The sequence below is a fragment of the Medicago truncatula genome, chromosome 7, assembly GCF_003473485.1.
Source record: "Medicago truncatula cultivar Jemalong A17 chromosome 7, MtrunA17r5.0-ANR, whole genome shotgun sequence".
Taxonomy (NCBI): domain Eukaryota; kingdom Viridiplantae; phylum Streptophyta; class Magnoliopsida; order Fabales; family Fabaceae; genus Medicago; species Medicago truncatula.
The window spans coordinates 16,674,446-16,697,495 of NC_053048.1; the positions used below are offsets into that span (position 1 = coordinate 16,674,446).

The window sequence follows — 23,050 nt, forward strand, 5'->3', positions numbered from 1 at the left end:
TAACCTATGTGGCTCAACACGACTCTACTACTTGGTCAGACGGACCAACCTGCTCTGATACCAATTGCAACACCCCGTTTTCCCACTTAAAAATTTCATTTAATTAATCAGAGTATTCAACATGTAAACGGAATGCTACACTTCATAAAATCATAAATAAGTTAATTAACTAATTTTATCCTTCAACATATTAATTCAAACTTTGCAGCGGATTAAATTCATTAACATAAAAAGTCTTGGCACGAAGGCCTCATCAAAACATCTCATAAAAATCCAATTAACAACTTAATCATGTAAATTTATAAACAATACGTAAGGAATAGAAAAGCATGCAACAAAGTTCCCATCCCGTTACGTATCAGAGCACCTAAACGACTCAGTGAGGGGTAGCCACTCACGACAGCAAAAACACAGCAACCTACTCTCGATCACCTGCAAGTTACTCATACGAAGAGCAACATTTTCAAGCAGAAGGGGTGAGATTCACAATCAATAATAATAATATATAATTCATCAAATGCATCTAACAACTTAAACTTCATCAATTAATAATAGTAATTCTTTTAACGACTCCTAAACCATATCATATACTCATCATATCAACAGTCATAACTCGATATCATAAACAACATCATAACAGCATCATTTAACTTCATAATTAACATCTTAATCATAATCATATAACATCATACTCATAATTCGTATATAACATGACAACTTCATAATCAATGACCTAAACAACGTAACAACATCATATTCATAGTTCATATACAACATAACAACATCATTAATTCATGTTAACATTCTCCACCTAGCACCTTATTAACAACTCATGAATAGAGGACAACTTAGCAACTATATGTAACATCATCATTTCATAATAATAATTATTCATCAAACATTCCATTAGCAATTCATGAATAAAAGACAACTTATCAACTTAACATAACCATCATCAAGTACATTTAACAACTCATAGATAACATCACATAATCATCATCACAACATTCATAATCATCATCATGTAACATCATAACAATCATATATTCAACACCATAAACAGTCATCATAACATCGTAATCAATATCATAAATATCTTCTCATAATAATATAAACGACACGACATAATCATCACATCATAACAATATAAACAACTACATATATTTAACAATAATGTTCTTACTTCTTTAACTTTAGTAACACTTACTAATTCAACCAACGACGACGATAACTACAATTATCCAATATATGTATATATTTCATAATCAACAATATCATCAATAATAGATATCTAACTCATCAATTAAATATATCACCCTGTCATAATAATAATTCATCAATATATAAGTATATCATCATTAACAACATCAACCAAATGATAATTAAAACCAACAACGACGATTCATGCAACAACTCGACACCACCGCTAAGACTCATGCAAGACATGACAACTCCACTAAGACTCCTCAACAAATGCAACTATGCATGTGGTACCAAAATCAGGGCCGTGACCCACACCGCTGTCGAATGGTTAAAGCATTCTCATCAGGACATAAGTCCTCACCACTAACACCACTTTGAGCAACTAGTGCTCCACCACTTTGAACGACAAGGCGTTCCAGAGCCGAAGCTCTCCCACTGTTATGCTCATGCAACTGACCCACTTGAGTATATCTACATACAATCCCACCTAAGCATATATGTATATATGACTCACCACTCCAATTTACAACATTCATGTAAAACTTAATTAAATAAAAGCATACATCCAGCCAGCATCCATTCATCAATCACAACCAAATTAGAACATCCAGAGAAATACACCAACATACAAGCCATGCTTAATCAACAAGATAAATCAACCATCAACAACAGAAGTCAAACCAACAAAATTCTGGGCAGCTCGCCTCGCGAGCACATCTGCTCGCTATGGCGAGCTCAGGAAATAAGGTACTCGCCATGGCGAGTTCGAGGCGAACAGAAATATGGTGCTCTCGGGAAAAATGATATTTTTCTCACTCAAACCTCAATTCTAAGCTCCCTAATCATCTTTTAAACCTAAAACTTGCTCCAGTCCTCTTAAAAATCATCTAGGCACATGAAACTACCCAAAATACGGCTTGTAACAACATTTTAAAAATCCAGATTTTGACAAGGCTACTCGCCATGGCGAGTTGTCTCACTCGCGAGGCGAGCGATGAAGTTGCTCACTCGCTATGGCGAGCATAGTCTACTCGCGAGGCGAGCGATGAACTTCAGTACGGGCAGAATGCAGGTTTTTCCAAAAAATCCCATTTTCCTTCAATTCACTCCCCAAATTAGTTTACAGATATGCAATGAAAGATTTTATGCACTCAGAACCCATTTCTAACCCCAATTCAACGATTCCTACACTCAGAACCCATTAATCAACAAAACCTAACTTTAATCAAATATTAACCAACATTTCCCACAACATTAACCAACAGATGCATCTTAATCAATAATAAACAGCAGCATGGCAGTACACAAACAATCTCAAGATATAACAACATCAAATGGTAATTAACATCTTAAAACATCATATATACATATAACCTTTCATCAATCATTGACAATATCGCATTCACAAATATATACATACATATATTAATTCATCAATCATAAACAATTCTTCACTGTGACCTACGTGCAGTAATTTGACCATAGCTCAAGTTCTATAAATCCTTTTGAAGTCAAACCAACGGCATTAGAAAGCTAACATCCATACCTACAACTTTCGTGCTTACACCTAAGACCAATTCTGTATCAATCAATACCAGTTTTCATTTCAAATTCTGACAAAGTTGTGCTGAAATTCATAAAAATTCACTAAGACTCCTTGGAGTATTTTCATCATATCTCATAAACCAAAAATCATTTTCGAGTAAAACTAAAGCCATTGGAAAGCTAACAAAATTATCTACAACTTTCATGTTTACACCAAAGACCAATTCAAAACAGAAACATGTGAAAAAGACGGAAGAACGCGAAACAGGTGATGCTGTCTCTGTGCAGCTCGCGAGGCGAGTAAGTTTACTCGCTGTGGCGAGTTGCGACGAACAACCCTACGGGAACAGACCAGTTTTCAGCCAAAAACCCAATTTTTCATCCACCCAAACCCCAAATTTGATAGGAAACTTAACCTATGTTTATTCTACAATCTGAACATCGATTCTTAACATAATTGTCATGATTTCTACACTTTTCAATCCAAGAATCATACTCCAAAAACCTAACCCCCAATTCCCAATTTCAACTAGAACTATGCTAAATCAAAATCAGAATTATATAACCATTATCATTGAGAGATAGTCTCACCCTTACCTTAATTCAGAAGAAAAATGCACAACGATCGGATTCCCTTGGCTCTACTTGCTCTTCTCTCCCTTGTCCTTGGTTTTTCTCTCCCAAAACTTGTTTCACGTAAAACTGCTTTTAATCTTTTCTTTTTCCTAACTCCCAAAATATAACTCCTCCTTTATTTCATTAAACTCCCCTTAATTCTATTAATTCCTAATTAACTCCCCAACCTCCAAAATAATATTAATTCTCACATTATTCTAACTAATATTAAAATAAACTATATAATAAAATAATACACACCACATAATCAACCAATATTATTTAAAATCACATAAATTATATAAATATATCCTAACTCAATAAAAATAATTAAATAATCAAATAATTCAAGGAGGGCGTTACACTTGATGCCCTGGATTGGTACCACATACATGATTAAGAAGTCGAAGTTGCATTGTCGAGTCAAAGTCGTTGTTGATGAGTTGTCATCCATGAGTTGTTAAGTTGTTGATGAGTTGTCATCCAAGAGTCGTTAAGTTGTTGAGTTGTCTTCTACCCATGTGTTGTTAATGAAGTTCTTATGAAGATTATATGATGTTAAGCTATATGATGTTGATTATGATGTTGTTATGTTGTTATGATGTTGTTTATGATATTGATTATAATGTTATGATGTTGTTTAAGATGTTGATTATATGATGTTATTATGATGCTATATGATGTTGATTATGATGTTGTTATGTTGTTATGATACTATATGTTGTTGATTATGATGTTGTTATGATGTTGTTTATGATATTGATTATGATATTGTTAAGCGATTATTTTTATGAAGTGATGATTATGTTGTTATGCGATGATTTTTATGATGTGATATTATGTTGTTATAAGATGATGTTTATGATGTGTTGTTTATGTCATTATGAGATGATCCTTATGTTGTGTTGTTTATGTTGTTATATGATGAATGTATATGATGTGATGAATATGATATTAATGATGACTAGAAGTTGATTGAGCTATTAATGAAGTACTACATGAAGAATTATTATTATTAATTGATGATGTTTAAGTTGTTAAATGCTTTTCATGAATTATATGCTTATTATTATTGAATGTGAAATCTCACCCCTTCTGGTTGGAAATGTTGTCCACCATGGGTAACTTGCAGGTAACCAATAATAGTTGATGTCGTGTGAGGTTTCTCTCTCGTGTGTCTTAGGTGCTCTGATACGTAATGAGATGGGATTTTGTTGTTGATTTCTATTCCTTACGTATTATTTTATGAATTATCATGAACATGTTGTTGGAAGAATTTTAAGAGATTTTATGTAGAGGCCCTTGTGCCAAAGTTGTTTAAAAGTTGAATAATTTCCGCTGCGAAGTAATAAATATTATGACGTTGAATTTTGAAGGATAAATAGTTATTTTATTCCGTTTATGATTTTAAGTAAAGAAGTGTGACATTCCGTTTATGTTGAAATACTCTGATTTATATGTGAAATTTTTAAGTTGGGAAAACGGGGTGTTACAGCTTTTGGGCTTAGCATTAATTGTTTGACTAAGAGTGTGACTTTTTCTAAGCCGGTAGAAGAGTTAGATAGGAAATTCTTGACTGCGGAGCAAGTGAAGAAATCTTTAGATGGTGAAACTTGTGTGTTTATGATGTTTGCATCATTGAAGGTTAGTGGTGGGAAAGGAGCTAGTGATTTGCCGGTAGTGCAAGAGTTTCTTAAAGTTTACCCAGATGATGTTACCGAGTTACCGCCGGAGAGAGAAGTTGAGTTTGCAATTGATTTGGTACCAGGCACGAATCCTATTTCTATTGCGCCGTATCGGATGTCTGCATTAAAGTTGGGTGAATTGAAGAAACAGTTAGATGAGTTGCTTGAGAAGCAGTTTATTAGACCAAGTGTTTCGTCGTGGGGTGCTCCAGTGTTGTTGGTTAAAAAGAAAGATGGAAGCATGAGGTTGTGTGTGGATTATCGGCAGTTGAACAAAGTGACGATAAAGAATAGGTATCCACTTCCAAGGATTGATGTTTTGATGGATCAACTGGTTGGTGCAAATGTCTTTAGTAAGATTGATATGAGATCAAGATATCATCAGATTAGAGTGAAGGCGGAAGATATATCCACAACCGCGTTCCGAACGTGGTATGTACACTGTGAGTATTCTGTGATGCCATTTGGAGTATCTAATGCACCAGGTGTCTTTATGGAATACATGAATAGAATATTTCATCCTTATCTGGACCGTTTTGTGGTGGTGTTTATAGATGATATTTTGGTGTATTCGAAGTCTGAGGAAGAGCATGCTGAGTATTTGAGGATTGTGTTGCAAGTATTGAAAGAGAACCAGTTATGTGCAAAGTTGTCTGAGTGTGAATTTTGGTTGAAGGAAGTGAGTTTCCTTGGTCACGTGATTTCTAAGGGTGGTATTTTTGTGGATCCTTCTAAGGTTGATGTAGTGTTGTAGTGGGAATCTCCTAAGTCTGTTTTTGAGGTTAGAAGCTTTCTTGGTTTGGCAGGTTACTATCGGAGGTTCATTGAAGGATTCTCTAAGTTGGCGTTGCCATTGACGCAGTTGACTCGGAAGAGGTTGACTTCAGCTCCAGTGTTGATTTTGCTGAATCCGAAGGAATGTTTGTTGTGTATTGTGATGCTACTAAGATGGGTCTTGGTGGTGTGCTTATGCAGAATCGTTAGGTTGTAGCTTATGCTTCAAGGCAGTTGAAAGTGCATGAGAAGAATTATCCGACTCATGATTTAGAATTGACGGCAGTTGTATATGCATTGAAGATTTGGAGGCATTATCTGTATGGTTCTAAGTTTGAAGTGTTCAGTGACCACAAGAGTTTGAAGTACTTTTTCGATCAGAAAGAGTTGAATATGAGGCAGAGAAGATGGTTGGAATATCTTAAGGACTTTGATTTTCAGTTGAGTTATCATCCCGGGAAGGCTAATGTTGTTGCTGATGCTTTGAGTAGAAAGACTTTGCATATGTCTGCTTTGATGGTTAAAGAGTTGGAATTGATTGAGCAGTTTCGAGACTTGTGTTTGGTTAGTGAATTGACACCGGATGGTGTGACGTTGGGTATGTTGAAGCTGACAAGCAATATTTTGGAAGAGATCAAGAATGGTCAGAAGGAAGATTTGGAACTCATGGACCGAGTGACGTTGGTTAATCAAGGTAAAGGTGGAGACTTTAGATTGGATGAGAATAATGTTTTGATGTTTCGTGATCGAGTTTGTGTGCCAGATGTTCTTGAGCTTAAGAGGCAAATTTTGGATGAAGGTCATAGAAGTAGTTTGAGTATTCATCCAGGACCGACTAAGATGTATCAAGATTTGAAGAGGTTGTTTTGGTTGCTTGAAATGAAGAAGGAAATTTCTGAGTTTGCTTATGCTTGTTTGGTTTGTCAGAAATCGAAGATTGAACATCAGAGACCGTCGGGTTTGATGCAACCGTTGTTTGTGCCAGAGTGAAAGTGGGATAGCATTTCTATGGATTTTGTTGGAGCGTTGCCTAAGACTAGTAAGAGTTTTGATTCGATTTGGGTGATTGTTTATCGCTTGACGAAGTCGGCACATTTTGTTCCTATTAATACTAGTATGTCTCTAGCGAGGTTGGCTGAGATCTACATTGAGCAGATTGTTAGATTGCATGGTATTCCTTCTAGTATTGTGTCGGATCGGGATCCGAGGTTTACATCTATGTTTTGGGAGAGTTTACAAGCTGCTTTGGGAACTAAGTTGAGATTGAGTTCTGCTTACTATCCTCAGACCGATGGGCAGACAGAGAGGACTATTCAGAGTTTAGAAGATTTATTGAGAGCTTGTGTGTTGGAGCAAGGTATCAGTTGGGATGAATGTTTACCGTTGATTGAGTTTACTTACAACAACAGTTTTCATGCTAGTATTGGTATGGCACCGTTTGAGGCTTTGTATGGTAGAAGGTGTAGGACACCGTTGTGTTGGTTTGAGTCTGGAGAAAGTGCTTTGTTAGGACCAAAAGTTGTGCAAGAAACTACGGAAAAGGTTAAGATGATTCAGGAGAAGATGAAAGCGTCTCAAAGTAGACAGAAGAGTTATCATGATGAGAGGAGAAAGGATATTGAGTTTCAAGTTCGTGATCATGTGTTTTTGAGGGTGAATCATGTGACCGGTGTTGGTCGTAGTTTGAAGTGTAGGAAGTTGACTCCTCGTTTAGTTGGACGGTTTGATGTTATTGAGAAGGTTGGGGTTGTAGCGTATCGGATTACGGTACCACCGTCTTTGTCGAATCTTCATAATGTGTTTCATGTGTCTCAGTTGAGGAAGTATGTGCATGATGCGTCTCATGTGATTCAAGCGGATGAATTGGAAGTAAGAGATAATTTGACAGTTGACACTTTGCCGGTTAGGATTGAGGATCGTGAGTTGAAGCGTTTACGTGGCAAAGAGATTGTTTTGGTCAAGGTGATTTGGGTTGGACCAACTGGTGAGAGTACCACTTGGGAACCGGAGAGTAGGATGAAGGTTTCGTATCCGGAGTTGTTTCCTTCAGGTAATTTTCGAGGGCGGAAATTCTTTTTAGGGGGGAGAGTTGTAATAGCCCGATTTTTAGCTAGATTTATTTTAATTACTTTTATTATGTGTTTGTGTGTGATTACTCATCATTGGGTGCATTTTCATGGGTTTCCGTGTTAGAAGGGTATTTTAGTCATTTTAGACTTAAGGGTATTTTGGTCATTTTGTGAGAACGGGTAAAATTATAATTTTTGGTGGGAATTACTTTTAGTGTTTAGTGCGAATAGTTATTTCATTAAGTTACTAGAGTAAATTGAGATTTTACAGTTCAGTGACCGTTAGTGACATTTTACCGTTATTAGTTAAATATCGTTTGAAGTGTAGAAATATTTTTGGTTTGAATAGAAATGGGTTAAGCCCACTAGAAACTAGGTTAAGCCCATTAAGGGTCATACCTAAGGAGTTGTCATAGGAAAATATCACTTCATTTATTTCATAAGATATTTTCTAGAGAGAGAAAGTGGGAGAAGAGAAGAACAAGGGTTAGAGAGAAGAGGAACTTGAAGAATCATAGGAGCAAAAGTGAAATTAGAGCTAATAGTTGGAGATAATTAAGGTAAGGGGGTTAGTTTTTATCATAATCATTTAGTTAATTCTTTTTCTCTTGTACTATGCATAATTGATTATGGGAATAAGTGATTATCATGAACCCAATCTTTGAAATTCGTGCTTATGTGGTAGAGATATGTTTGAATATGTTAATTTGATGTTAAATGAATTGTTGATGATGAAATTGCAAGTTCATGATGTATGAAAATGGGTAATTTGTAAATTATGCTCAATTCGTGAATTATGCATGGTTGTTGATGAATTGTGATAAGTTTCATGATCAATGGTTGTTGTTGTTGTTTAGTCCTATTGTTGATGATGATACATGGCTTGAGTTTGAATGATTCATAAATTGTTGTTGGTGGTTTTGTGAAATTGGTGAAGTTGACTTAAGTGTTCATGTGAAGGACCAAAATGAACTTTTGATATATATGGTTGTTGACTGAAATTTTGTTATTGTTAGATGAATTGAACCTAGGAGAATTTCTGTTTTCATATTGTGGTTGTGTTAGTTGAGTCGTTTGGAAGAAAACGGGTTTTTCATGTGAAATGTCGATGTTTAAGCGTTTTCGCCAATAAGTGTTTATGTGAGGTTTTGGAAAATGACTTTTGGGATGGTTGAAACATGAAATTTCTATAGATTATGTTAGAGTCAAGATCCTTCAATAGCGGTTTGAATTTTACGCGCGAAATGGTGAAAAATGCACTTTTTGGAAAAGCTGATTTTTGGACTTCATATTGTCAAAATCGTGCTACGATTTGTTGGCAGAACGTTCAATAGTTCTGGACACAAAAACGTGTCACGATTTCCAAAATAACGTGACACGATTTTTGTGAATCAGATCCTTCATATTTCACTATTTTTCACCACTTTCCGCTTTGAATTGGATTTTGGTGTAAACATGAAAATTTTAGATAATTATGTTAGCTTTCTAATGGCTTTGGTTTGACGTCCAAATGATTTTTAGAACTTGAGTTATGATCAAATTACTACACATGGGTCATGTGGATTTTTGTGAAAACTTATCGTAACTTTTTCTATGAGCCGTGGAACTTTTCCAAACTTCATATTGGGTTTAATGTAGTACTTAGAGTGAATAACTGAGTATGCATTTATGTATTTGGGAATGTGAATGTGTTGATGGTTTAAGAATTATTTTGGGCGGAGTTGAATCGGTGAAAACGGGTTTTGAGCTAAATGTCGTTTTGTCTTGGATTTTCTCATACGAACTTAAGCTTAAGTCCTCGACTACATGATTGATTAAGATTGAATTGTAGGATTTCAAACTTGAATAAGTTGCCTAGCTTTGAAAATTATCAATGTTGGCCGTTTGCCACATGATTTGGATTTTTGTCGGAAATGTTTCTTTAGCCAATTGTCTTGTGAGTTATTGTGACCATTCTTGTATGACTAAGTGAAGTTGTATGAATGAGTGATTATATTTTGGATATGATGATTATCATGAGATATGTATGCTATCTTACTTGGAATGTAAGGAATGCTTGAAACGGTGAAACTATATGTGATAGTTGATGTTGAATGACATTGTTGATTATTGATAATCATGTTGATGTATGATGAATTGTAGATGTTGAATATGATATTTATCATGAGATGTTGTTTTCTCTCTTACTTGGAATATGAGAATGCTTGAATTGGTGAAACTATATGTGATAGTTGATGTTGAATAACATTTTTGATTATTGATGATCATGTTGATGTGGTGATGATGAATGCTATGATTTAATTGTGTATGGACATGTTTTCTTGATAATGCAAATGATGTGGAGATGAACAATATACTTGGGTGTTGTCCTATTGTTAGCCAATATTTGTAAAAAGGGTATCATTTAATATGGTCAAATAGTTTCACCTGAGGAGATGGACTTGACCTTATGAAATTCTATCGAAGATATGTTTGTGACGAGAATCGAAGATGCTAGTTCCGGTTTGATGGGCGGACAGATATCGAAAACAGCTATTTTTGTGGATAAGGTCAAAATATAGTAACAACTATATTCGATATTCAAATCGAATGGCTATAGCTAGGTAGTTATTTCCCTGTTTGTATAAATAGTAGCTTTTTCTTAGGAAAAAAGGGTCACAATTCAATCATACCAAAAACTTACACTCAATATTGTCCGTATGGAAGCGACAAACGAGTCACAAGTTGCAAAGTATGAAAATGTGCACCAACTTTCATTAAGTCAATGCAATTTCAATACATTTCTTTAACCATCTTTGCAATTTACTTATTCATTTTAAGTAATTTCTTTACTGTTGTTTGCACCAAACTTCGATTGGATTCAACTGGGTTGGATTCGATTCTCTTTATTTTTATTCTTGTTTCTATCAAAGATCTTTAAGAACAAGCGTCACGTCTGAAAGGGATATTAAAAACACAATATGCTCTTAAGATTTACTGGTTGATGTTGCAAGTAAACATTTTTGAAACCAGCGATTGTTTACCAAATTTCAGTGTAAACAAATTGACACGCCCAGTGGGACATTTTGTGCTTTTACTATTAAACCTTGTAATAGAATTTTTAAAATTTTTGGTCTGCATTGTGCATGCGTTTGAGGAATAACAAATTACTTCCTGAAATGACGCGTCCTCCTCCCGTTCTAGGCGGAGCGGCATCGAACGCCGCTTCCGCATCAGGAACAGCGACCAATCCACTAGTACCGCCAGGGTCTACGTAGCCTAGCCCGACTAATAGTACGGCTCCAGTAATAGAGCTTGTATACACCCTAGCGGATGATAATGTGACTTCACAAACGTCACAGACGAGTACATCGAATACGATGGCCAATACTACTTCTCGAGCCATTCCAGCGGTTACGACGGCCGCAAAAACTACGCAGGCTACGGGAGGTGCGTTTTCTCAAAGGTTTCTCAATCTTGGCAATGGCGGAAGAGGATCATATGGTATACCAACCTTTTTAATGCAAAATTCGCAGACAAGTCCTTTGGTATTTTCTGAGAATTTAAACACGTCCGTACCACCATTGTTCAACGAAGGGGGAAATATCTCGTTTGGGAGACCCCAACAAACGTTTACTCCATTTGGTTCGCCTCAACAATCGTTGACCAACGCCTCTCTAGGCGCTTTAAGGAAAACAAAGGAAGAAACTAACCATGATATGGTTAATATGGTTACTCAACAAGTAACAACAGTTATCAATCCTCTGATTCGAGAAACCAATAGAAGTTATCAAGCACTATCACATCAGATGGAGCGAATAGCCGATTTTTTGGGCGCACCCCCAGTGCGAATCGCGCCAACGATTCGAAACACCAATGTCAGGCAAAGAGAGGCACCTTTCGAAGAACAGGTAAATCAAGTGCCTGAAAATCAAGCACAAGAAGTGCAACATGAAATACCAGAGGAGCATGTTAGGATTCCTGTAATGGTAAATAGGCACTAGAATGTAGACCAAGTGCGCATGCAGGCCCGTCGAAACAATTACGAGGGCCAGAATAATATAGCTAACATAGTCGAGGCATTGTTAGCCCAAAACAGTTTTAATACAGGATTACACCGTCCAAATTTTGTTTCAACCTTATCCGAATTTGTGTTAGAAACGGAAATGCCTAGAAACCATAAAATCCCCAAGTTCACTAAATTGCCGGGGAACCAAATGAGTCAACAGTCGAACATATTGCTCGATATATTATGGAGGCTGGGGATTTGGCGAATAATGAGACCTTGAAGATGAAATATTTCCCAAGTTCTCTAACAAAGAACGCATTTACATGGTTCACAACATTGCCTCCTCACTCCATAATTAGTTGGAACCAATTGGAGAAGGCATTCCATGAACAATTTTACATGGGCCAATGTAAGATTAGTTTGAAGGAATTGGCTAGTGTTCGACGAAAGACACATGAGTCAATAGATGATTATTTGAACAGATTTCGACTCCTTAAAGCCAGATGCTTCACATCTGTTCCAGAACATGAGTTGGTCGAAATGGCCGCTGGTGGCCTAGACTATTCTGTTCGGAAAAAGTTAGATACACAATATCTTAGGGATATGGCACAATTAGCGGATAGACTCCGCCAAGTTGAAAGACTTAAAGCTGAAAAAGCCAGGACAAATAGGTTCCCTAAGAAAGAAAAAGTTGCTTATATCGATACTGGAGATAGTGATCCAAAATTCGATTGGGAATCTGAGTCTGTTGATAACGAAATAAATCTTGCAGAATTAAAAGATGGGTCGCCTTATACTTGTAAGTTACTAAGGCCATCAAATGGAAAAAATCTAGAAGAACCTAAAAATGATAAGTATCCCCCGAAAACATATACTTTTGATGTATCTAAATATGAAGAAATTGTTGATCTTCTAGTTACCGATGGCATAATACTAGTGCCAAGTAACATGAAACTTCCTCCTCTAGAGCAGAGTAAAAAGAGAGGTTTTTGTAAATTCCATGGTTTTTTGGGACATAACTTATCCCTTTGTACTCGTTTCAGGGATTCTGTGCAGAAGACTCTCGATGAAGGAAGGCTGTAATTTGGAGAAAAGTCTAAAACGACTACAAAATCTGATGTCGAACCTTCAAAGAAAGCCGACTCCATGTATGCTGAAGTGATTGGCATAAATATGGTAGATGTTGCAGAGTCAAGCGATAGCAAGCTACCATTGGAAATACAACCCCTCAAAAAGGTACTATTTAATGATATTGAAATGGTTACTGAAGACCATTTTTCAAATAACAATATGGTCACTGAAGACCAATTCAATGAGAATGTGAAAGTGGCATATCCTAAGGATGAAGAAGATCTAGTTGATTTTCTCAATCGCTGCAAAATCTCCAACACCAATGTTATGCTCTGTCCTAGATGCAGCGCAGTCTTCGATAAAGAAGCCGCAAAAACAATTGAGGGCTTTCAACCACAGACAAAGCGCAAAGGCAGATGCAAGGACAATCGCCCTAACTTTAGTTTTAACAAAAGGGGTGTCCCATACAAGAATCATTTTGCGGGAGATTCTCGAGGGAAGAATTGGAGGAGAACTTTCAGCCCATCCGCAAGGTCCCCCACTGACACTTGGGTTTTTTCAAGGGGCAAAAAATCTGGGTACTCCGCTCCCCCAACAAAATGGGTGAAGAGAAAGCTCCTTGTCCCTCGACAGAAGGCACCAGAAGTGCCTAGTAGATACGCCTACAGTAACAACTACAAAGGTAAACAGTCTATAACGAGAACTCAATGGCGTAGATACCAGCGCCAAAAAAAAGCAGCTGCTTTACAAGACATTACCAATGTTGACAAAGGGAAAGGGAAACAAGAAGCTGTTTTCAAAATGGTTAAAAAGCCAGCCACGGAAAGAATCTCCCCTTCCTTATCAATTTTGAAGAGAGATCATCCTAAGGAGGATGAAGAAATGACTTCGAATTTCACTCGATCTGACCCAGTCTCGATATAGTGTGCAATGTGGTGTCATTTTTGCCTGTAGAATACGACGTTCAGTCGGAAGTTAATGAAGTTGAAAGTGACTTCACCGGCGAAATGGCCATCCATAAGCCATTATGCTATTACGTCATGAACAATGGCTGTGTTGAAGAACAGCAAGCCGTTTTTGAAAGACCAGATGCTTCGATGAAACTGCATCTTAAGCCTTTGTTTATTCAAGCCAAGATAAATGGCGTGGGAGTGAATAAGGTGTTAGTTAATGGTGGAGCCACCGTTAACCTGCTCCCTCAGTCATTTTTAGGGAAGATCGGACTCTTTGATTCCGATTTAAAACCTCACAATGTCATCCTCACTAACTATGAAGGTACATCAGGGAATTCTCTTGGTGCTATCGAATTGGAGTTAGTGGTGGACATGGTAAGCAAAATGACAATGTTTATGGTAGTCCCATCAAAGGCAAATTTTAACGTGCTATTTGGCAGAGAATGGATACATGGTGTGGGCGCAGTCCCTTCCAACTGGGTGGGATACCGAAGAATAGACCATGACTGAGCCCAATATTTGGGAGAAAATTACGGCCTACTTGGCCGAAAATAAGTTTAAAGCAGCCAAAGAGGCCGAAAACTTGCAACAAGAGGTGATCGAGAGGAGTGTTACATTATGCACTCTCTCAGTAAATTACAAACTTTTTCGACTATTGAACCACATAATTTATGAATTTCACATCATCACTAAAACTTCATAATCAGTAAACTTTAACACAACCACATACACAGCGAAAATCACTTTAACTCAACAACATTTCTCATTGCACAAATAAGAAAACATCAAGATTTACACATTCATCAAATCACATACTTTAACAAAATTGCAACTCACCAGTTCTTATAATTAACTTCAAGAAATTTAATAAAACATAATAAATCTTTTCAGTCATCCATTAAATCAAGAAGCATATCAAATTCAACGTCATAATCTATCATTTTCAATTAAATCATGGTCAAGACTAGAGCCCTTACCTCGATGTCTTTTCTTCCTAGCCGAACTCTAAACCACCTTAAACTCACAGCTACGGTACAGACACGGTTTCTCTCGCTCCAGTCATTATTTTGACGATCAGACCATTGAAAATGAAGAACTGCATGTTGCAAACATGCTGCGCAAAAATTAGCTCAATCGAATGGTGAACAAAGCCGTAGACGCAATTCTCCAGAGACAGGTTTAGTGAAAACGAAGATGGTTTAAGATTAGAATTTCATAGCTTGATAAGAAATAAAATGGAAGAACATATATACAAAAGGACTTACACGAAAATTATTTGACAAGATAAGAGCTTAGGAATGATCGATGGACTTGGAAGATATTTGTATACAACATGTGAATCAATGGAATGTTGGAGATGTATGCTCAAAGACCATGAGAAATAATAATAGAACTTTTTGATAAGGGATGTTTTTGCGTGAAGCCATATGCGTGGGAGGGGGTTTGTTTTCTTGATTTGGATAATTGTATTAATGTAACAGACCAAACTAATTAATTTAAGGAATTAGAATACCTTGACGCTCATAATACACTGTTCAACATGTGAGAGAAAATAAATGCATGGTACCGGCTTCGGTTGAGCAATGAAAATGGGGGTATATATTGATAGTGGAGAAAGATGAGTTGGTCATGTAGTCCAAGGAAGAGAATTGTAAATCCAATTTCCAGGAAAAGACTATCCCATGATTTCTACTAATGTTATTGTTTAAAGGTTGTTATTGTTTCTCAGCCACTACCGAGCAATTAGGAGGATTGACTAGGTAAATAGCAACGTGTATTTGGCTATCTAATTAGGCAACAAAAGAACGTGTAGCATTAATATGACTAATTGATGAGGGGGAACTAGAATAACGTGTGCCTTGGTCTCTGTTTAACTCCTGTAACCAAAATAATGTGTTCCTAAAAATTTGGATCTTATGCCCACGTCTTTGGCAACTAGAAGGAATATAACATGAGGGAGAACTAGAATTTTAGAACTGATAAGAATAAGTCTCTCACGTGTGTTTACAACCTACCAAGGAAGGGTTCAACTTTGACTTAATCAAAAATTAATTAATAATAGAATTAACAAAACTAGTCCATTCTAATTAAATAATAAATACAATGGGTAATACTTCATCCAATAAACTATTAGATAAATAAATAAATGATACATCAATAAAATTATAAAACTGACGATTATAAATATCGGGATGTTACAATAGCCTAAAGTTATTGTCTTCTTCATGCAAATAAACCGATACATCAACAATCTAGGCCGTTTCAACATGAGTTAAAAGTCACACAAATAAATATTGGGAACTTCTACGGTACACTCGTAAATTGAGGTGTACCGGTACTCTTGGTTCATAAATCTATAAATTAATGATCAATTTTATGAAATAAATAGTTATTTGTCGGCATTTATATTTTAAAAAATATGATTTCCGAAGAAAAACGCATCATTCATTGTTTATAAGAATCATAGTAATTTTTTTACATATTATCGTATAAAGTAATCAAAGTTCTCTATTATGAGCGATAAAAATTAAAAAAAAAATATTTCTTTTACACTTTTGATGAATAAGATTTAATATTATAACTATAAATGATAAAAAATAATATTTTTCTTCAAAAAACAACTCATTTACCTATAAAATTAAAGGGTTGGTGTACCGGTACACTCAAATATGTTGGGTGTACCATAGAATTTGCCATAAATATTAGATTCAACCGATACATTATCTCTTAAAGTTACCACATGCGTTAAAAATCACAAAAATAAATATTACATAGATAAAAGATAAAATAATAAAATAAGTCTATCTCATGTCTCAACATTAAAACTAAAAACAAGTCCTACACATCAACTAGTCCTACTTCTTCTCCTAGTCCTGCTGCTGCCTTCCGGTCAAAACGGGTGCCAACCTCTCCCTAACATCGCGCAAGGCCTGATACAACTGCTCTGTGCTCATCCCCTCCTGAACCAAATACTCAACAGTTTGGCTAACATCACCACTCACCATTTGAATGGTATCAGGTGAGCCTCTCTCCTGGTGGTGCTGCTGCTGGTGTGCAATGATTTGCTCCTCAATCGCTTGCCTCAAATGAGATCCCGGAATAGGTGGAAAAATCTTTGGGGGAGACACCCGTCCATACCATACCATATATCCTTCCTTGTACCGCCACGGCAGATCCACCTGTTGACCCCATTGATCCTCGGGAATGGTGTGGACACAAAAGTCGGAAAAACCTTAACAGCTTAAGCATCTCGTATAGAATGAACATATATTGGAGGTCTAGGGATGTCATGCACATACCTGTACTGCCGTTTAACCCGCTCAGGAAAGTGACAATACATCTTGTCAACACAACACATTATCCAATTTGAATACCAGGATATCCACTCAAACTTCTGGATCTCTTTATATGCCCTTCGTACGACATCCAACATGCATCATCCATCACCAAACGATCAAGCGCCAAACAGTAGGGCTTCACCTCTCCATGATCCCTATGTGGAATCCATTTGGCAGCAACATGATAGTTTGCGAGAGATTCTTTATTATCATCACAAGGGTAATAATATTCTGGAAAATGCGCCAAACACCATCTCATGAGTACTGATTCATCAAATCAAAGTTTTCCATCGTCTGCAGGTATATTAACTCGATGTATTTGTTGCTTTTATCACCAAACAACGTACATCCAATCAGATATAAGAAGAAACTCCTCACACATGCAAGCCTACGCCTTTCCTTCTCCTCTATTTTATGGGGACCAAAAACATATTTAACCCTTAAATTAATAAAGATTGAATAGCTTTTTTTTAAGATAAAGATTGAATAGTTAAATTATTTAACTATTAATATTTTCAGGTCTAATCAATTATATGTCATAAAAAAAGTCATTTAGAATACGAAACATGAAGTTTTATAAAATATCAGGGACTAAAATTGAAAATATAATATTTAGAGGGACCAAAAATTGAAGAAAATTTTTAAAAGGATGAAAACTGAAAGTTAGTATATTTAAAAGGACTAAAACATATTTATTAAAATTAGAACCAATAAATTTGTTTTTTAACTGAAATACTTTCATCGGCGACGATCCCACTAGATACCGCCACCATGCCAATTTAGTTTATTCAAAATATTTCAATCTTGGCTTATTCAATCTTAAAATTATTGTAGTATTTATGATCGAATGATCTGAAACAATAAACTCAATGATCAAAACACATGATTCTAACTCGTGATGATCTCCTAATTACCATTAGGAACTTGAAGGAATCGACAAAAAGTGAAGTGATAATTGAAAACTTATGGAAGGTTTTATGCCACAAGAAACTTTTGTGACATAAATTCCCTCCATAAAATTACCATTACTTCAAAATTCCTAATGGTAATCAATAGAGATGACACATTATCTTCGATTGGTCATGGGTTTCATATCTTGTATCTTTGGGTATTCAGTTATTTGTTCATTTCTTCTATCACGGAGGCTAAGATTAATCTTCTTAGAAATAAAAACGTCCAATCACTAGTATCCATTAAACTAGTGTCTTGTGTCTCTGACAGATTTTATCCGCAAATACCGTGGACATAAATTATTTTACCATCCCCAACAATGGAATACTATTTTTAAACATTTGGTTAGAAAGTATGTAACAACCGAAAAATCTTTTACGTAGGGCTTAAATTCATAGCTAGTTTTGTAAAGGGATCTTATCACAATTATGAATTTCAGACAAATATATTCATAACGAAATTTATAACTGAGAGGAACCAGCTTAGGGTCATAGCACCTTTCGCAAATTCCAGTAGCATAACTAGACCATTTGGTATCACGATTAGTGGATAGATTTCTTCATAAAGAGCATATAGATAAGCTAATATTGTTTCCCTCCCGTATTCATTATGTCCACATAAACAAAATCGACATTCCTAAGACATGGAGGTATTACCTTCGGTACCATCTGTAACATACTAACACCATTTACTTTGTCATTCATTGAATTTTTCATTACCATAGATTTCTATGCACTCCTCCAATTACAACCTCCCTTTTGAACTTACTTACCTGTTCACCTTCTACTTGAGTATTATCATATTTACATATAAAAAGAACAAGAGAAGCAACTTAATGAACAAAGTTAGTAGCATAAAACTTGCTAATAATGGGTTTACTCTATAAAGTTGCATATGTCATGGTTTTGTTGCTACAAATAATACTTGATGCCCATGTGAACACCCAATAATGCTGGAAAGAAGGATGGAATCTCCCTCCAAGATATCAAAATAGCGACAAAAAAAAAAGAAAAAGAAAGGAAATAGTCTTAATAACACTTTTGACGTTTTGATCCCCTATTTTAAAATCCAACTTTTTGATCCCGATTAATATATATGATTGAGAGTGAGAGAAAGAGAGAGAATTGATGATTTATTTTCTCCTTGGTCATCTGGCTAGATTAATAAGCAAGTTAGGTACAACATGGAAATATTCTAAAAACCATAACATTCACTACTAGAAAAACATGATCTAGGGACGGATTTTAGGGAGGGAAGGCAATCCCTCACTAATAGTGACGGATTTAGGGAGGGGTTTTTGTATTTTCCACAAAAACTGAGTTGCTAAGCATTAGTAACGGAATTGTCTACATATCCGTCATAAAATTTCCGTCATAAAAATTCTCTGACTAAATCCCTCACTAAATTCATTAGTTGAATGTTTGTTACGAAATTTGACATGGACTTTATCCCTATCTAATGTATCCCTCACTAAAACCCTCATAAAATTCATTAGCCAAAACTGAATTATTTCCCCCTCATTTATTTTCCCATTTTCGTTTTTCCCTCCTCTCATACCAAAATATTCCCCCTCTTTTTTTGACTCACAAACCCCAAAATAATTATCCCACAAATTCATACTCACAAACTCAAGATGAACTCAATATTCACAAACCCAAAACTCATCTTCAAAACTTTCCAGTTCCAAACACTCAAGATGAACCCAAACCTTAAAATAAACTTAACCCAAAATTTTCCCCAAACACTCAATCACTCTCTCAGATGAACAAAACTTCCCAAGCTTCTCGATCACTATTGGAATCGCAAACTTCACAGTCGGAATCGCAAGCTTCTCAATCACTCTTTCCTCTCACTGAATCGCTCTTTCCTCTCTTATCTTCTCAGTTGGAATTACTCTTTTATTCTCAGTTGGAATCACTTAATCGCTCTTCTCAGTCCAAAATCTCACGGTCAGATTTTTGCTCTGTCAGATTTTTACTAATTCATGTGTTTAATTTGTAGATTCTTCTGAATTTGAAGCTGAATTTCTCCTCTGGGTGCTCATACTCTCACAACAAAGATTTTCACTGAATCTCACTCCCAAAATCGAATCTTCTTCCTTCTCCCTAAATTCTTTCTCAAATCTTTAGTGAATCTAAGAATCACGGTAACCTCTCTCTCAATCTCAGAATTGATTTATTTATTTATTATTTTATTTTTAATAGTTTTTTTTATAGTTTTTCTTTTTAGTGAAGTTAATGTTGGTCATACTTGTGTTTCTGATGTTTTAATTTATATATTAACTGTTATTTTCATCATGGCCTTACTAAAAGTTACACTTGGATTTTGGGTTCGAATTTTGCTGTTATGTGATATGGTGTTGATACAATTTATAGCAGGGTGATGTCCCTGATATAGGCCATTTAATTTTAAGAAATTGTCAAATCTGTACTTGGTTAAGCTTTTATGACTTTGAACTTAGTTATAAAGATAAGACTTGTCGCTTTAACTTGTGATACCATTTTGCTTTTTATTTGAATTTATTTACACTTAAAACAGAACATACAACACATAAAAATGTATGTATTGTACATTGTATCTGAGTACTGCGTCAGTTTTTGTATATTTGAATAACACAACTCACTTTCTATTATGTTGAAGCCCTCTTTGCTTGGTGGTTTCTTAGTTAAAGACAAATTAATCGTAAATGATTAAGATCTAGCTGTTAGTCATTGTTGCTGCTGCAGTAGGTGTGTGTATTGCTGCTTGCATTTTTAGCTGCAGTGTTGCGTGGAAGAAGTCTGCGTTTTTGCAGCTGCTGCTGCTATTATTTGGTGTGCGCATCAGCTGCTGATGTGTTTGGTTTATGCTGATTGCGGCTCTGTTCTTCTGTGTGGGGTGGCAGCCTTGATTTTCTATTGTTTTTTCTTGCTGGTTGGGTTTTTTTTTCTCGGTGCATAGGTTGTGAGGCAGGGATATTGTAACGCCCTCTTTGAATTATTTAATTATTTAATTGAGTATAGAATTTATTAAGATGAGTTTATATTATATTTATATGATATATGTGATTTAAGGTGATTTTATGTGATATTATGAGGAGTTGTGACTTATTTTATTGTTTAATAAAATAAGATTTGAAAATAGGCTTAAATATGTATTTCATCCCTACAATTAGGGGTCGTTTAAAAATTGATCCCTATATTCGCTAATCCTTGCAAACTAGCCTTGCAATTATTAATCATTTAAAATTTCGTCCTTTGACCTAATTAATCGCTGCCACGTCATCAAATTAGCAAAATGACATGGAAAAGGACAAAAATACCCCTACGTCATCTTCTCAAAACCTTCACTCCTCTTCTCTTCTCTGCATCACGACACCACCTTGACTTCACTTCTTTTCTCTTCCTTAAAAAAACACTTATAGGAGATTATGGCGCACATAACTTGTTGGAATTCCATAATAATGGTTGGTATTCTTCCCCTTTGTGTCATCCTTTAAAACTACTCCATTGATTTCGGATCCTACAAAACTTGCTAAAATCATTATTGTAGTAGCTTCCAAACAAAATCAAAATTCATGTTCATTGTTCATTGAACCACCGAAGGAGGATGATTGCAGATTCATCGGAGCGGTTACGGAGTGTGAAGAGGGAGAAAAGGAAGGAGGATATAGGATGCTCATGGAGAGGAAAGAGAAGTTTCTTAACGAGGGTGAGAAAGGATGAGTGAATGGCAGATCTGGTATTTTGTAAGTTGCGGTGCATTTTGTGTTCCTGATCTGGGTATTCAATTGTGATAAACTCTATTCTCGTGAGATTCGTAGGGTTTAAGGATGGGACGGAGGGGTTCGAGACGACAAAGCTGTAGTAGTTTGTTCTTCAACGTGATAGTAAAATCATTGTTATTATTAGGAGGTAATTTAGATTTAAAGCACATGAAAAGGGACATAGATATTGACAAAGATTCTAAGAATGAATGTCATCTTTCTGTATTGTATTGTCTTACCGAATGGGATTTGGTTCAATCCTCAGTTTGTTTTTGTTTCATATGGTTATTGTGTATTTGTATCTCATGCTTCCTTCGTCTATCTTTCTATGGTTGTGGTGACCTTGAGGGTTGTGGTGACGTTCTGGATTTGGATTTAAGAAAGATGAAGAGATGTATTTGTTGAATGATGAAGAGATGTATTTGTTTAATGATGAATTTGATTGATGATCTTGGTAAAAGGGACCGAATGAATATTTGATGGGGTTGACATATGTTGTTTTCTTGGAATTGAATTGGATGAAGAAGCTAGTCTTGGAAACAAATGTTGGTGGATTTGGAATTCTGGGTTGTTTGATGATGAATGTATGAGATATATGATGAAGATGAAGAAGAAGAAGAGAATTGAGAAGATGACATCAGTGGTATTTTTGTCCTTTCCTATGCCACTTTGCTAATTTGATGACGTGGCAGTCATTAAGTGGGTTAAGGAACGAAATTTTAAATGATTAAACATTGCAAGGGTAATTTGCAAGGATTATCGATTATAAGGACCAATTTTTAAGTGACCCCTAATTTCAAGGAAGAAACACATATTGAAAATAAAATAAATATTGAGTTGAGGGGTTGTTTTGAGATTTTAGAGAGTTTTGAGGGAGAAAGAGGAATAAGATAAAATAGATAGAGGAGATATAAATAGAAGAGACCTAGTTTAGTAAAACAGTACGTACGATAAGTTTTTGGAGAAAAGCGAGAAAAAGCCAAGAGAAGAGAAAGTGACCTAGAAAGCTGCGATTTTCAACTCTAAGGTAAGGGTGAGACTAGCATTCAATTCTACTATTCTATATAACTCATATGATTGTATTTAGCGAGTGTAGGATTGAATTAGAGCAGT

General features: G+C 35.7%; 2 long non-coding RNA genes across 2 annotated transcripts; one reads left to right on the forward strand and one right to left on the reverse strand.

Moving 5' to 3' along the window:
• Positions 1-390: 390 nt before the first annotated feature.
• Positions 391-15,815, reverse strand: LOC120576890 (uncharacterized). Its single transcript, XR_005642966.1, has 3 exons — positions 15,169-15,815; positions 14,881-14,999; positions 391-432 (listed from the first exon to the last, which is right to left on the reverse strand). It is a non-coding gene; the product is annotated as an uncharacterized lncRNA (long non-coding RNA).
• A 3,791-nt stretch (positions 15,816-19,606) lies between these two features.
• LOC112417952 (uncharacterized) lies at positions 19,607-21,204 on the forward strand. The gene is made up of 2 exons (XR_003008312.2): positions 19,607-20,338; positions 20,833-21,204. It is a non-coding gene; the product is annotated as an uncharacterized lncRNA (long non-coding RNA).
• The last annotated feature ends 1,846 nt before the right edge of the window (positions 21,205-23,050 follow it).